General features: G+C 34.1%; 1 pseudogene; it reads right to left on the reverse strand.

Annotated features, from left to right (window-relative positions):
* Positions 1–1157: 1157 nt before the first annotated feature.
* LOC149797013 (orexin receptor type 2-like) lies at positions 1158–3762 on the reverse strand (annotated as a pseudogene).
* Positions 3763–5170: the final 1408 nt, after the last annotated feature.

Here is a 5170-nt window from a genome sequence, read left to right on the forward strand (position 1 = left end):
TAACTATTAAAAACAGAAGAGTGCATTAAGCTATACGTTTTCAACTGGTAGTTGCGCTTACAGAACTGTGAAATTATTGATATTTTGTAGCGAAAATGAAACTATTTGTTTTGTATTCGCTATGCTTGTGTGCTAATAGTATTTAATTATTTAAAATTGTATAGATATTCCATAAGTTAAAAAAATACTATAACAAAATTTTAGTCACCAAGTTCCTGATACATTTTCAAAATTTTCTAAGAATCAGTTATTACTCATCAAAAGATGCAACGTTCACTATATACCATATAACTGTATGTCGTCCATTCAATTATGAAATGATTGCAAATAGCTCCACAACATAGAAGCCTAATGGACGAAGGAGATACAATTAAACTCTTTTTATTATGATTTGAATCGTTTACGTTATGTCATTTCGAGATTAAATTTCTTCCTTCGTCGCCTCAAACAGTATCATAGTGTTGGATACCTTAGATATGCCGATGTAATTACTGCTACTAAATAAAGTAGTAATACTTGAACAACACACTAAGAGATTTCTTTTGACTGGCCGCCGTTGCTGCTAATATTGATATTCAGCTGGGGAAAATTAAACTGGTTTTGTATTAGATACACATGTGTGCAAGTTCATTTGTTTATTTTTAATTTCAGTGTTATATCTCATGAGGTGCAAAACGCATACAATATTTTCAGATTTTGTGTTATATTACCCATACTCGAAATAGAAAAACTCTTTTTTAAATGCTAGCTGACAAGCAAACCTCAGCGTGTATTCAGCGAGCAATACATTTTGTGTCCTTTTTTACCACTATGCCAGATGTTAAACCACACAAATATTACATACTAGTTATTTGCGGCTCACATTATTATAACATTTCTGGTTTTCATTGATTTTGTTGTCCGGTGGTTATGTTTCTCTTGTTGTTATTTTATTGTTTTGTTTGTCAGTATGGTGGTAATCTTTCTCGTGTTGTTATTGTTGTTGCTTGAATGCAGCTTACACGGTTTTGCTATTGATATTATCGTTGCTGTTGTTGTTGCTATTGAAAGTACTAAAATCATTAAATATTGTAATTAACAGATTTTGGTATACATTTAACATCAATGCTATATGCCGATTTTAAGAAGAGAAATAAAACAATTTAAGTACAAAAATGTTGCAAAATAGATTGTATTCTCATACGAAAATGCATGTACTGAATAATACAAGTGTGAATAATAACAATCCTTTACAAGGTGACAAGGGTTAGCAAAATAACTGTATGCTCTTTACTTAGCAATATAATTTTACAAAGGATCGCAAATAAGGAAGCATAGAGAATAGTTTTTTTATGCTGCAATTTCGTATAAATTGAAATATTTTCATCATAGGCGAACATACAAAAGACAAAACAAATTCCCACTTGAAACGTTATAAATATATGACAAAAATATAGGTAGGCCTTCACGTTTATTAGGCGGTTAATTCCTACGCGAAGTGTGTGTTTTTTAATGCCTTTGTACTTGATAACTTGATCATTGTCAGACCATGAAGATACCTAGAATTTGTTCCCTTAAGGAATGCTAAAAGCTCTAGATGATTCTTTGTTTGTCCATTTTTCTCGATATTGCGTGTTCACACAATCACACACGTAAAAACAGATGGCGAAAATGTATTATGCGAAACATAGTAAAATCAAAGGAATAATCCGATTAAAGAATTTGTTTCGTAGCGATCTATTACTGAGACAAAAAGCAACGAAGAACTTTTTTATGATTTACATTGATCAAAATCAATCATTATTGCCCGGTTTCTTATTTAGTGTTTTTGTCACTATCTTCCACTGTTTATCACTTTTGTTAAATTTCACATCATTTACCTCTACCCTTCCTGAACACTGCTGATAAACACATGCACCGACATACACGTGTCCTGTTCTGAGCATTTTGAGAGGTGAAATTAAGTGACTGTTAAAAAATCCGTTCATTTTAAGGTTATCAATAAGAGCTATATCAGCTTAAGATACCTTAATCATTTTTTTAAATTTTCACATCATGTTCATCACATGTTTGTAGGTTTACCTTCTCATTTGTTAAATGTAGCCAGATATACAATGTGACGTTCTATGCTGTATTAATATTCACATGAAAATGTTTAAAATACCTTGTTACATTTTTTACAACGCTGCAATCACTAACAACTGTATCCGCATTTCTGTCGATGGAATGTTCTCTTGGTCTTTGTTAGACGTTTTCATTTAAATTTTCGAAAATTGATATACAACAATAAAATTAATGTTTTACATGGAGACATGCTTTTGTGCTTCTTTTATTACCTTGATCTATTTAGTTTTCCATATTTTTAAAGACGAGATACATATTCTACGCTAAAATATCAAGGTAAGCTCCATCACGTTTCTGTGATATGGGGAGTGGGACCCTAGTAAAAATGGATTCAAGATGTTACGAACGCTTGTCCGTTAAAATACAAAGTTAATCATTAGTCGCTATCTTCGGATTATAAATTTGTCCAATAAAGTTTTGCACTCCTTTCGAAATTTCTTGTCCATGAATCCATAAATTATCGGATTGGCAAAGCTATTGATCAGGAAGGATCGCCAGAATACCTCGAAAAATGCTTCACTTGTCGTGCTCCAGTCTGCCTTGTAATTTTTATTGGCATAGACGGTGATGATCAGACAGAAGTATGGAATATCGCTGCAAATGAAAACTGCGGTAACAACGAATAACATTTTTGCGACCCGATAGGTCTTTACGGTTGAAGTCGATTTAACATGTGTCTTGTTGAAAACATCTTGATGTATCATAATGGCCTGGTTTGAAGTGGTCGATGGGTCCTCTGAAGAATTCAAGGACCTAGTGCTGATATCAGGTAGTAAAGTTATTTTCCGAGTGGTTTTGTCGCTCTTGACTTTGCGGACAATCAGTGTATAGCATATACAAACAGTCACCACAGTCGCCATAAAACAGAGTGCGAGGAAACAATTGTATAAAGTAGGAAACAATATCTCCACTTCATATTTTTTCTGGGGAAGGCACTGAATGCCCGTAATATTTGATATATTGGTCTGGACATAGCGGTGTCCATACAGTTCCAAGCAAGGAAGTGCTCCAAGGATACCACCGAAGGCTATCAAGAAGCACATACCCTTAGCCATTTTGTTTGTAATCTGTTTTCCATCTGACTTGCATACTTTTAAATATCTGTCTATTGCGATCACCATGACTGTTAAGGCTGAGCTGGATCCATAAGAATAGTTGATAAACCGGTGTACTTTACAAGCGACTGCATCGAAAAGATATACTGAAGTCTCATCTCAACAATCATGAAAGGTATTCCAAACACGTCAAACATTATATCAAATGTAGCCAAACACAATATGAAACATCGATGATTGGACGGTTTGTACCTGAATTTGAATATGTATAACACTAGGCTGTTGCCAAAAACCCCGATTGTCATGGCAATCACGGATAATACAACAGCTGGAATTAAAACCTTAAAATGTTCATCATTAACCTCCTCCAGTGTCCAGTTCATGTCGTCTGGTTGATGATTTTGTGATGAATTCATTATTTCCGAGACAAAAGGACGATATCGTTAAATCAACTGCAAGATGCTGCTGCCATAAAGTTATAAAAGAAGCTGCGAAAAATCCGTCTGTAGTGATACCTAAGAACTCTAAACTGACAGAATCTTTACTGAAACCAATACAAGGATGTTTGAGCAGGAAATCGGCGACTTTGAGCTCTTACACAGAGTTTCGTAGCAAACAATAGTTGCTGACAGTTTGGCTTTCCCTACAATGATAATTTGAATGATAGGAAACCTTACACTACATTAGTTCCTTCCCGCCACTTGACCTTTGCAACTGAAGTAATGAAGCTAGCCAAATAGCATTATCTATTACAAACCAGTCCGATTTTACCCAAAGGACTTAAAGGCATGTTTACTTGAATAGAAATAAATATGTACATACATCAGTGTAACGGAAGTAGTAAAATGTTTATGCATAAAATATGAACGAAAATGTACTCGGGTTTTGTTGCTGCGTTGAGCGTTACCGATTTGTTTTGGTCTTAGTTTTTTTCAAGTTCGATTTACTCATTAATACATTCACACAGTGGATACAATGAGAATCTCTATTATTTCGCGATCTCTTGCTGTCGATCTCTTGCTATGGATTGTTACCAAAAACGAGGCTAGTAAATCATAAATTGTCGTTGACTTATCACAGTGCAACGAGCTTAGTCAGGAAGCTGCCATCTTTACAGGAGAAATAAGATATAAAGCTGTTCTGATGGTGTTACTACTCTGTGTTCTTAAACAATGTAACACAAAAATTAAACCCCGCTAATTTAATAAATATTCGACACATAATTTATCTTCTTGATTACAATGTGAAACTTTAAATCGAAAATGCAGTATTGTGAATTAAATCCTAAATAATCCCAAACGTTCCATAGCAAGTGGAAAACGTTAGTGTTCCGAATGAATTGGAACGGTGTTCCGAACGAATTCCAATCTTGCTTGTGATGACGTACCAGTAGTTTTGATTATCATAATTATATAATACAGAATGTCTTTTTATGAGTCCTCAATAGTCACAAAATAGTGGTTTAATCCAAAAGTTAATGAACACTTTGTACTTCAAATGAATACTTTTTGAAAAATAAATCTCATCTCAAGTTATATATGAACACAACAGCTACTACTTCTACAAACTGATATTAAAGGAGGAATGAATAATCTTCCTGATCTCACCACCTTATATGCATACCCACTTGACCTATGTCAAATTCATTTCTGAGAAAGAGAAAACTTAATCATCTTAATGTAAAATTACACTAGGTTGTAACAATATCGCTTCCTAAACCTTCTCGGGTCATAATGAATTACATGTCTTGAACTCAAACGCAATGAACATCTAGTTGTAATTTACAAACAAGACTAAAATCAGGTACACATTAAAACTTTATACTCAGTCATGGAAAAATGTCAGTCAGGCAATACAAACTAAATTTACATAACAATAGGGTGACGTGAAACACTTTTCGGTTTCGTCTAACCAGGCTGCTGGGCTCGATGTTGATTTTTTATTCAGAGGACGGCGTTTCGGACAAACGTGTATGCAAGGAATAAGATGCTTTCGATAAATCCTTCATCAGT

This window comes from Sinohyriopsis cumingii, chromosome 6 (genome assembly GCF_028554795.1).
Source record: "Sinohyriopsis cumingii isolate HCF-2022 chromosome 6, ASM2855479v2, whole genome shotgun sequence".
NCBI classification, from domain to species: domain Eukaryota; kingdom Metazoa; phylum Mollusca; class Bivalvia; order Unionida; family Unionidae; genus Sinohyriopsis; species Sinohyriopsis cumingii.